Genomic DNA, 12,361 nt, shown 5'->3' with positions numbered 1-12,361 from the left:
CTTGAATAATGGATTGTTGTTTGAGTCTTCTTCCCCTCCGAGACGTGTTGTCATACATGTACACACACACACACACACACACACACACACACACACACACACACACACACACACACACACACACACACACACACACACACACACACACACACACACACACTGTGCAGTTCAGGTCGACCTTCTGCTGGTATTTGGGTGTCAGGAGATGGGTAGATGTGCTCTCATGAACACACACACAAACAAATGTGGAACATTTGCAGAATATAGCACAACTACAAGCTCACCACACAACATGTGAGTTGTTATTTTCGGCGAAGAAATTTGGTGTAGAGAGGGAAAAAAAGAGCGGTCCACAACGTGCAGAGCCAACCTTGGTCAAGTTTACTTAGTAGAGGGTTTAAGTGGTTAAAATCCTATATTCTTAGTTAACTAATACTTAGTTGACCAGGGTTGGCTTTATACTTACTTAGTCCACTCTTTTTCCCCCCTCTACACCGTATTCACCAGATTTACTGAACTCTAATCTCACAACAAGTGTTACTTGTAGAGCTTGCATAGAGCTTGTATATCTGCTATTTTTGGCAACGTTTCTCCCCAGAATTGCTAGGGTTGAAGTAGTTTTTAAGGCACTCGTCTGTCTGTCTATTAGGCCTCCCACGTTATGTCATGCTGACAGTTGAGATCTGCTTACACCCACTGACAGGCATGCACAATGCACACTAACTCTTACAGCAGTGCACAGAAACACACAGAAACACACTCTATAGACACTTAGACACACAGACACACCCACCCTTGTCTCCAACATCTCTATTTCAGAGCCTAAGAAAAAATTGGGTATTTACGACAGGAGAAATGTGAGAGATTATAGTTGTATGTGTGTGTAAGTGTTTTTTTTTAAAGATACGCTTATTTTTTATGATTTTACTGTATTTTACCAGGACAAATCACATGCTGCTTATACAACTATATGACAGACAATAGTTGACATTCATGAAGATATATTCATTGCCAAATGCTACTGTATGTCAACTCAACCCTGACATCAACTGACTCTGTTAACTGAATCCATTTCAAGGTGGAATTCCTCCTTTAGAAACTGCATGCTTCATAAAAGTTACATAAAATTCAGCTAAAACATTTTGTATAGTGACAAAGGGCACTTTTAATAATAATCACTCACACATGTTTGGATAAAGGAATCAAATTTGAAGAATTCATATGAATACATCTCCACAATATAAAAGAAAGAAAATCACTTGGAAATTATCCTTATGGTTCATATGAACTTTTTGAAATTTGAATGTTTATCCAATATTGTAGATGTACTGTATGCTTAATAATGGAAAAATGTTTTTATAAGAAAAAGAAACTGCTTATCACACTAGCCATGGCATTATGTAGGCGCGTATCACAGATGTAAGATGAAAATATTTAATAGAAATGCTCTTTAGGACTGGGTATCAAACAATAATGCGGAACAGTATCTTATTGATATACAGTATAGTAGCAATGAAAACGTTTTTAAGGCGTCGAAAGGTATTACAAACGGTTTAACATGTTGGATTCTTACAAAGCTATCTCAGGCTTTCTATGGAATTATGATATTTCTTTTTTTTATTGAAGGAGCCAACTGTAAGTTTATTTGGAACAACAAATGATACTTACCAACAATAACAGATACTGGTTTGCACTGGCTCACCAAGCAGAAAGTGCTCCCTCTCTTCATTCAAGATACTGTAGAAAGGTATTGGTTGAAAGTATTATGTTAAACACTGTACCAAAACTAAGTACTGTATCTACAGGGGTTACACATTATACAAAGATGCCCAGTCCTAATGTGCTAGCCTGCATTTCAACTCCACTTCTCAAATTAGTTGGCTAAATTGAAGAAAGAAAACCAATACAATGAGAAATGGATGCTATCATCAGGCTAGCAATGCACTGTTTTGACACTAAGACACGCGGAAGATGACTTTTGTATTGAGAATGATTTCCATGTAACTGCCATTACCAGCTGACCCCTGCTTCATTGTTCACAGGTTACTGTTCAATATGAAAGGAAACAAGATCTTAGTTTATACCCCAATGATTTGTGAAATGACCAGACTACATTAACCATTAGGGATTGAGATAAAACTGAATTTTCTACCACAAGATGTATCCTAAAACGTGTTGGGAAGAAAGTCGGCCATTGCTGAACACACCAAACCTCGACTAGATTTCTTGGCTGACTAGTCTACATGATGAACTTCATTCCAGAGGGGTTGGAATGTACGTGGATTGCACTGTCCTATCTACAGATGGCAGAAGCCTGCCCAGCTGCCAAGTACACTGCAAAGGTTCACAGCACCTTTTGTCTGTAGAACAAAGAACGGGTTCAGTTTGGTGAGAGAGTTGTTGACCTTGTCTGGCTCTAAACTGTGACTCCCTGTAGGGAAGTGTGTGTGCATGGCTGAGAGGCAAGGACTTCTAGAGGTGAAGGACACAACTTTACTACCACAAACATACCATTCTTCCCCCTCAACTCTGTTCCACTCTCTATACCTCCTTACTCCTCATTTCCTTTCCTCTCTCTGCCCCGCACAGACATACTTGTGTATGTCTGTGGAACAGATTCCAAGGCATCTCTTGAAAGGAAGGGACGCGCTGGACGGCGGAGATGCGCCCTGACGCTCATGGGTGGCAAACCTCGCACCGGAAGTTCGATGAAATACATGGCAGTGAATGGAGCCGGCTGGACCAGCTCATGAACAAACATTATTTCTGAAAGATTGCGACCTTTGTCATATAATCGGTTCGGGAATATAAAAGAAGACATATCACAGGGTGTTTTCTAATCACTTGCTTTTCGATGTGCACAGTACATAATTTTATCGAGGCATCGTTTCTGGCTCGGAGATATCACAAGATTTGGTTGCCAGACAGGAAATGGTGGACAGTCTCCCGATACTTTAAACGTACTTTGTGACCTTTAGATACTTCTATAAAATGATACAGTGTATAACATCGAAAAGCAACACAGCAGAAAACAATGTGTGATATGTCTTCTTTTATTTTCCTGAGCCGAGTATTATACAAAGGTCTCAATCATTCAGAAATAGTGTTCATAAGCTGTCCACTTGGTTCTCATAGACTCCAATGTTATTTCACCGAACTTCCGGTGTGAGTTCGCCACCCAGTGCGACGAATATGCCGAATGGAATTACAGGATAGAGAAAATTACGTTGGCGTCCCTTCCTTAAAAAATAAATTCCTTGCCTGTACCCTCATAGCCTCTTTTCTAGAGCCCCCTCCCTTCCTGTTCTCATTTCCCCCTGTTTTTGGCTTTACCTCTCAACCCTTATCTCCCCCTCCCATCCCCTCTACACTTCCCTTCCCTCCAACCCTTCTCCTCTCCCTATACCCACTCCCCGCTCCCCATCCCCTTTCCTCCCTCTCCCATCCATTCTGCTCCTTCTCCTCCCTCTCCCATCCCCTCTCATATTTCCTCACCCTTCTGCCCCCTCTCTATTAAACTCTCACACTCTTTTATCTGCCTTGCTCTCCTTCCCAGCCTGTCCCCGCCTGCTTAACCCTTGCACCGTCATACACTGTGTCCATCACAGAGTCTAATGTGAACTGAACATTCCTGGCAGGGTTTGTTTACAAGTGGTGGGTAATTAAAGCAGGGTAAACCTGATACGTTTCGCCTGACAGACCTCATAATGGATGCTACCAGTGGTCACAGAAAAATTCAATTTTTTTTATTTGTATGGGACTCGTGTGCACTGCTAACTCAACAGTTTTCTGTACCTTATTTATTTGAAACAGTTGTGATCATTCTGGTGGTGTCCAAACAGCAAATCTCAGAATTAAGACAGATTTCAAGTGTGTCCTGTTGATTACACACAATGGAAATTCACACCTGAGAGACTATATAAATGTGGCCTTAAAGGTCAGGCTGCTGAAAATCTCACCACTGGAAAACAAGTATCTGCCATCCTGAAGTGGCCGTGACTTGCAGGACTTGATATCCCACGGTTCTTAGCTACATGCACGATTAAGATACTTCAGTCCCTGTTTAGGGAAGTTATTTATTTGTTCCTGCCTTATTTCTGTTTCTTGTCACATAACCAGTTTCCCAAAACCACCTTGGCACTTGCAGGTAAATATGATGATGGTGGTGGTGGTGATAGTGGTCAGTGATGATGATGATGATTAGTGTTATTTATTTGGATTTGTATAATGATAATTATAATATTTTTGTCATTATTTTTATTGTTTAATGACTATTATGTACTGTGATTTCCAAGGATGTTATAAGCATTGATTTCACTTTGATTCCGATGGGGAAAATGCTGTTGGGAAATATTGTTTAAAGGAGTGTAATGTTAATCAGTCACGGAGAGAAGTCTAATGTCTCTATCTATGACAATATGTATATTTGTATTTTTTTTTATTGTCTTACTGAACTGGTAAAATAATGAAACTGGACTGTATATATTGTTTTACTCTGTTATTATTTATGAAAAAATATTTTAATGTTCATTTTGAAGTATACGTAAGAATACAGGGTTCACATTGTGGCAAATATGAGATTAAAACCAGAAAAAGGGGTTTGGTTTCATGAAATGCTGCAAATACATCTTAAGCTGGATGTACAAAGGAACAATCAGATTAGATTTTTATCCATGAACACTCGAGATCTCATCGCTTTACTTGATCTTCAATCAAAAGGTGAGTCGAGTCAATCTGAATCTTCTGCTAATTGAAATGCAATCTTTGTGCAAGGATAGTGCACATCGCGTAAAAACTATGCTAGCCTTTTTATCACTTGGGCTGACTAAAGAGACTTCATGAAAACAGATAATCTGACCAGTACTAACTCATACTCATTCTCAGTCTCATGTGCGAGGAGGTTTGGGTCAACCCATGAAACCAGTCCTCAAGGCCTGACACCTGATTTATACTTAGTTGTTAGCCGCTGTCACACACCAAAAACAAATCCACTATTTTTGGTGCACAACACGATGCACAACAAAGTATAAATCAAGCATAACACGCCAAGCCTTTGACCAGGTTTTTCCCTTTGTCAGGCTATACTTTGAAGATAGAAGGGTGGGGGGGGGGCTTCTTCAGTTCAGTTGGCATGTTCCAGACAGGCAGTCATTACTTAAGAGAATCTTTTTATTAGTTTTTCTAATCTAATGGATGACAGACATGCTTAATTTGGTCAAAAAAAGTTTTTTAAAGCGTGCCGCCACCCTTGGGATTTCTCTGCTATAGGTCTCAAAGGCAACCTTTTCAACCTCGAAGTTGTTGTTAGTTCATGAAGGACATTTTACTGAAAGATTTTCATCCACTGTATTGTTATTATATACTATTAATAAAATGGATGAAAAACATGTTGAAGCTTGTTACTTGCTCTGTAATACAATGAGAGAAAATTACTGAGATCTGCCATTACATGAACAATCCAATGACCAGAATTCCTGTTTAAAATTAAACAAGTCACCTTCTTAACTCGGATGGATACTGTAGCTCTCACTGCTAAAAAAGAAAAATCTAAAGAAAATAAATAATTCTATTCTAGTTTAATCTACATTGCATAGTGCTATGCATTAAAATGCAATATGTGCACCATACACATGAAGTTCAGAGCGAACCCAAATGCAGAACACAGCTACAAGAGATTAGGTGAGATGTCCAAGAAGGTTTATTTGTGGGGAACAGCGTGGGAAGGCTGGAATGGCAGGCAAGCAGGTATAAGCAGCCAGACAAGCGATCAGGCAGATGGGAGTGGGTGAGGTGCCAGGGTTAAAATACAGGAGAGGTGATGAGCTGATGGATGGCAGGTGTGTTGGCTGAGGGAGGTGATTATTAAATGCAGGTGTGCATGATGAGCAACAGGACAGGAACACACACTAGCTAGAAAGACCAACATACACAACTACTGTACAGAGAGACCAACAGGGCACCCAGTGGGTACATAGAACAGGAGAGGTTAACACACAGAAACACTAGGGAAGATACAGGGACAATATACCTATATTTTTTGCTAGGAGTGCTATCCCATGACTCATTGGACAGAAGGTCAGCATATCAGTAAACAGAACAGTACATTGCTAAGGAGGTATATTTGATCTCTATATATTAAGCTCTTTACAATAATGCTTATTTTTACTACTCTGCAATACTCATAGAGAACTGAGCGAAAATGTATGAATGTTTTACTTAAACAATCTTGTTTTACATTCAGATTATCACCTAGCGCTAGGCAACAAGGGAAGGCATTGCAGGATTCATATCATGGGAGGGGGGCAGCTTTAGGCTACCCTGAGTAGTCAGCTTCCATACCCGGGGAATATATGACTTTAGCTTGCACTGAATGGTCAGCTGCCATTCATCTAGGGATGATTGGGGTTCACAGGACCCCAATGGAAACAAGCCGTAAGGCTTTCTTGGGTTATCCCTTCCTTTTGTATGAAACTGTACCTCTGTGCTTTTTTTGCAAACTGTTAATAAAGTATTCAATCAATCAATCAATCAATACAACATGGCAGCTGACCAGTCAGCTCAAGTTTATCACCCTTGCATTTATTTATTACTCTGCTCACCCATGCCAAATACAGGCTTGATATGGGATAAAACCTTGTATTTAAAGGGATATTTCACTTTTAAATAAAATAAACATTAAAATGGTAATGGAAAAATCACGGCCCCCTGCATTAGAAGGACATTCTAATGCATGAGGGGGCTGTGATTTTTCCATTACTTTTTAGTCATTTGTATGCTCATTTTATTTTAAAGTGAAATATCCCTTTAAAGACGCACTGAAGTGACATTTTCGGGCATTTTATTTTGAAGGTTCAGCCTGAAACGTCGGCTCAACGACTCTAAACCAATCAGAAGGTCCCATCCCTTCAGGCTATGGGACGTTGGATCTCAATCACTTCAGCCGTGTGCAACACGGCTAGTGTTTGTTTACAAGTGAGAGAGAGACGGCCAGTGAAGCACGTTTGCTACTACCTGGCTTATTTCTAACCTATAATGTTTTCAGATACATATTTTAGTGTGCAGATGAAGTTTAAAATGAGTAATACACTCATCTTCAATGAGATTCAAAACGGAGTATCTCTGTAATTAAAATCAGCTGTGTTTGAAGAACGTGCAGCTATGGGAATCAAACAGGTGCATGTAATCAAGATTCATTTATTTTCATGAAGGCTGCGTTATGTCATCACGCAGCACGTTTTCGTTTACAGGAAGTAATTAACAGATGTAAAAATACACAAAAATGTTTTTTTTTCCATTTTTTTGGGCATCTATTGTTAGGTATGCCCATATGATGACCACGGATATGCTCTAAAAGTGTGAAAAACATATTTTTCATTTCACTACACCTTTAAGTAGAATCACTAAGGACTAATCACTAACTAAGGACTACTTTTGACTAATCTTTTCTGTGCAGTTTTTACTTGCAGCACTGTCTGAAAAAAAGGGAAAATATCTTAATTGTGTGTGCTTTTTCCCCCCCTCACAATTCCAACTTTATAAGCCCTATTTTGGGGAAACAGGCAAACCAGCAGGAAGCGGAGTCAACAGCGTGGAGGATGGGGCGTGACAACAGACCATTTCCGGACTGGAGTACCTGCGGAAAAGTGGTGGTGAGGTAGGCTGGATAAGGTTACATATCAGTGGGTGTGTTGCAGGTGGATTAAATCATGACCAATCAAATGGTCGCTTTTCATTACCTTTTAGAGCAGTGTGCCGCATTCAGCCCAACTGGTACAATGTCATGGAAGAAAAGTCAAACATAATTTCTCCCAAGGGCAGTCTTTGTGTTTGTGGCGGTAGAGGTGCAGAGTCCTCAACAACGAACCTACGGCACCTCAAACATCTACAAAGGAAATGACAAATAACAAAATAATGCAGTTCTATCTGACACAGGTCCTATGAGAAGCTTTCAGTTCAGAAGCCCAATTCATAATGCAAAAAACTACGTGGGTGGATGTCTGCACTAACTGCTTCTCCAGATCCAGGGTCCTGCTGCTTTGTGTCCACCTATGCTTGAAGTACACTGAATTATGACGGGGGCAAGTCTGCACTGCAGACAGTCCTTGGACGTGTACGTGACTGCTCCCTGTCTGAAACACTACATGGGCATCTTAAGAAATGGTTCAATGATGTCTGGCGAGCCAAACAAACTCTAGCAGGATGTTTAATAATCTATCTAGTTCACCAATTAGTAAGCCTTTCATAAAGAAACCTACTGTATATGGACATCAAGCCTTCAATATTCTCTGTGTATCATGGTATGAACAGTTTTGTTTGATATACAGTAAGCATTCATCACTGTGGATTAGAATGCATTAAAAACATGCAACCAGAATGAAACAGACAAGCATAACACATGTATACATGCTCTGCAGGGATGCTATTTCCCGGTGTACAAAGGATGTGCTTTGCTGTGTCCTGTGTGTGTGCAAAACTGTTACTAAGTGCAGCTAGGGCACAAGTTACTCTTCTTTGCAGCTCGAGGGTCCTCTGTGATGTCATAATCTTTTAACTCCATCTGATGTCTCTGCTGCCCAGTGCAGCAAATTCATTTAATCTCACTTTTAAGCAAACTGGCAACAGCAAGACTACTACTGAGACAGGCGCATGCGTGCACGCCACACACGTACGTGCACACACAGAGAGAGCATACAGGAAACTTGGAACTACTGCTAATTGCAACTGATGTCTAGTTATTCATAGCTTTAGTTAAGTATTTAGGCATTTAATTGAATGTAGGCCCGCCTTGGCCCTGGGGGTGGTGTGTACTATCCATTGCCACAGCCTCAACAATCATTCTGGTTGTTTGATGCCACTCATCTTCTGACAGGAATGGTAGAGCTTTAAATCCCAGATCAATTGCTGATGACACATGAAGGGTAACCTTTTCCTGTGGTCACTCACATACAATATCAGCTGGTCTTGGTGCAGAGCATTTTGTATGCTTAATTTATACTCTGTCGCACGACAAAGTTTAATAATCAGGCTTAATTTCCACGACGAATGCATCTTCCAGTCTTTTGCATGTCTTGGAAAAACCTGTGCATGTGCTGGGCAATGGTGGAGCATGTGAGGTTAATCTGACATAACACAAGTTGCCACTATGGGCTTTAGAGCCTTGACAAATACCTCAGCACTGGATATGTCTTGACTCTCTGAACGCCATTACATCATTTTCCTTCCTCACCTCCAGGGAAAGTAGTGCAGAGCTGATGGCTGGCTGCTGCTCGATAGGAAGCACTCAGCCATATCGTCCACGCTGGTCCATCCAGTCGGAACATCGGCTATCATTTTGTGCTGTGGGAATTCCAGCATGGTTTGTTTTGTCGCAACACATGGAGACCTTGAGGGCTGGGGGGGGAATGCAGTGACATGTCTGATTCTGTGCTATACAGTGCTGTGTCCACAGCATAGACTGTACTGTGAAGCAAGGCATAGTACACGCATTGTCCGTAACCAATGCTGGCTGTTTTCCCTCCACGCCCCATTCCTCTACTGTCTTACACATCATTGCTTCCATGTTAGCCCCTCTGTGAGACTTGTGTGCTACTATATGGATTCCAAAATATGAGTAGCCGCTGTGCAATCATGTGTTATGTTGTTGTTGTAGCATGTCACGGTCACGTCACCATAGGATTGTGTTGCTCTTGATGGAGGTTCAATGTCCATGCATCGCATACAGTATATGTCAATCCGTTTGGCTTTGCAACATTATTTCTGACTTCACTTCGCTGTATATATCTGGAATCTTTCAGAGAAATAAACTCATGAAGGAAGGACATATCTGGGCTCAAGTGTTTATAGCATTTGATGGAAGGCTGCATTTTTGACCAGAGTAACCTATATGGGCAAATATCTTTGCAAATGAAATGATAAATTGATCTTAATTTTGCCCTTTCCGACCTTGTGTACATTTTTCTTTTTTAAAGCTGCTTAAATGTTTGGCTGGTTCTCTCTAGAGTCTTAACCTTGTCAGCAGTTTTCTCAGGATGGCAGTTGCACCCAGAAATGTGTGGTGTAGCTACATTATTTCGTCTTGCCATTGTAGTGTTTGCATTTTGCAGTGGTCATAGTTCAAGTTCATTCTGTACTGTAGGTCAATTTCTACAGTGCCTGCCAGGCACACATTTAAAAATGGCTGCATCTGTATCAACTAAGAAAGGAGATGTCAAGAGGAAAGCAGGGATACGGTATTCCATCTACAGGTTTGGTCTGTAATGGTTATAGATCATAGGTCATATCCTTGAATCTTACACATTATTTAGAGATACATCACACTGGGCCAGTATGAGTCAGGGGGCCAGGGGGTGCCAATTAAAAAGGAGTGTACAATGAAAGGAGAAAAAAGACTGAAAAGAATGAAAATTTCATTGCTTTCCGGCAGAAACCAGCTAACTCCATTTTGACGTTTTGCATTTTTTCCATAAATCAGGGCCATTGAACACCCTTTACGTCTGTGTGTTGGTAAAAAAAAATATTGAACCAATGAAAAGCCTCTGACAAAACCAGCTAACTCCATTGGATCCTCAAAGTTTCTGCTAAACCAGCGAAGTCCACCGGAGTTAGCTGGTTTTGCTGACTCATTGTGAGCTTGGAGTTATATTCAGCTGTTATCAATGATGAACAAAACCTCCTAACTCCACTTTTTTTCATTTCCTGAAAAATGAACATTTTGGAGTTAGCTGGTTCCTGTCGGACAGCAGAGATACTAGACTGGGGTCTGGCCTACTCGGAACGATGCAAGTCGGCAACTAACTTTCTATCTGTGTCCCTTAATGCCCGTATATGGAGATCCCTGATGTAATCAGCCCATATACGGGCATGCCTAGGGCATATTGGTCAGAACGATGGTTCTGGATAACCGCCTATCCGACCGGCTCTAGGCCGGTGTAACAGCCGAAAATATACCCAGGGTTAAAGTGGGCTTTAATGTAAGTGAACTTGGTTGAATAAAATACAGTATATTATTCACTCAAGTTACCTTATTTAGGAAAAACATGTTACTAAATCATAATTACTAAAATAATGACGTAAAAAACACAAGGGGGATATAGTCTGGGCTAGAGGGGTATATTCTGGGCTAGCCTATTTTATACCCTGGGTATAAAAGAGGTTAGCCCACTTTAACCCCGGGTATAGTTTGGCCGGGGGTATATTTTGGGCACACACGCAGACGGACAGACTGAGATTTTGCGCATTATAGGTGTCTCTCTCTCTCTCTCTCTCTCTCTCTCTCTCAGGTAGCTCTCGTGCACATCTGGGCAGAGGTAGAGGAGCTGGTAGGCAAGATAATGTATAAGACAAAAAAAACTCCCACTGCTTCTCTCAGGAAGGGACCGCACACTCTAATGATGATGGACAGGACTCACTTAATGCTTCATTTTGGGCATGTTGTGACTCGTTAGTGGTTTTGTTTAGATTTTTAACCATTTCGCTATAAACGGGTGGCAGCCAGATTCTACGGCTGTTTGGGGGTCCTTTTGAGTGGAAAAGTTTGGAAAACCCTGACCCTTAGACTACTTCTCAGTCATAAGTTGACTTCTTCCAGACGGATCAATAATGTGTTCTGAAGCCCTCCCAGACCACTCAGTCAGATTGCCATGTCTGGCTATATAGGCATCAATTTAGTGGGATATGACAGTACAGTGTCTCTTGTGTCTGCCATGCTGGGATGTAGAGATGGCACACCTTGCACATCACTCAATCATTTGTCAGTTGAATCTACTGTGCTGAACAGCCTGAACTTGTGTCAGGATTCAACCCGTTTTGTGTCACTATCACATTATGCCTGGTCATTGATTCCAGTGGCTCCATGTGTCTGTGTGCATGTCACAGTCATTGCTCTGTTGCTGTGCCATTTGTCAAAATCAGTCTAGATAGGTTGGATCAATTTAGTTTGTACCCCCTGTCACGTTGTCTCTCTTTCTTTGACATAATTCTCTCTTCCCTCTCCCTATATGAGCCAATATCTCTTGTCACTATCTCTAACTGTCCAAAGCAAACCTCTTATTGCATCGCCCAGGCAGGGCTATTACATTGTTAAGCTGGAGACACATACAGGACACACTCAAAACGCATAACAGGCAGGTCCATATCACACCGTCTCACAGCTCCCAAGACACTTTTGATACTCCTGACTTGCCAGAGTTGTGTTTGTCGCCTGGGCAGTCATACAGATTACCACACACACGCTCACACGCACACACGCACACGCACAAAGGCAGGACAACAGACATGCACGCAGGGACGTGCACAGATAGACTCTAGGTGGTGCTACAGCACCTGCCCTTTGCCCTCTTGACCAGAAGTGCCCTTTTGAAAA

At 41.3% G+C, this 12,361-nt stretch overlaps 1 protein-coding gene across 1 annotated transcript in view; it reads left to right on the top strand.

Annotated features, from left to right (window-relative positions):
* The window catches only part of ccser1 (coiled-coil serine-rich protein 1), a 190,323-nt gene extending 185,725 nt beyond the window's left edge, over nucleotides 1-4,598 (top strand). Inside the window, exon 12 of the mRNA XM_084053866.1 lies at nucleotides 1-4,598. This exon is cut by the window's left edge and continues 987 nt beyond it. The gene's annotated coding sequence lies outside the window, so the exon portion shown is untranslated.
* The last annotated feature ends 7,763 nt before the right edge of the window (nucleotides 4,599-12,361 follow it).

Source organism: Gymnoscopelus microlampas (assembly GCF_963454915.1).
Source record: "Gymnoscopelus microlampas genome assembly, chromosome: 4".
NCBI classification, from domain to species: Eukaryota; Metazoa; Chordata; class Actinopteri; order Myctophiformes; family Myctophidae; genus Gymnoscopelus; species Gymnoscopelus microlampas.
This window is presented reverse-complemented; position numbering and strand designations above follow the sequence as displayed.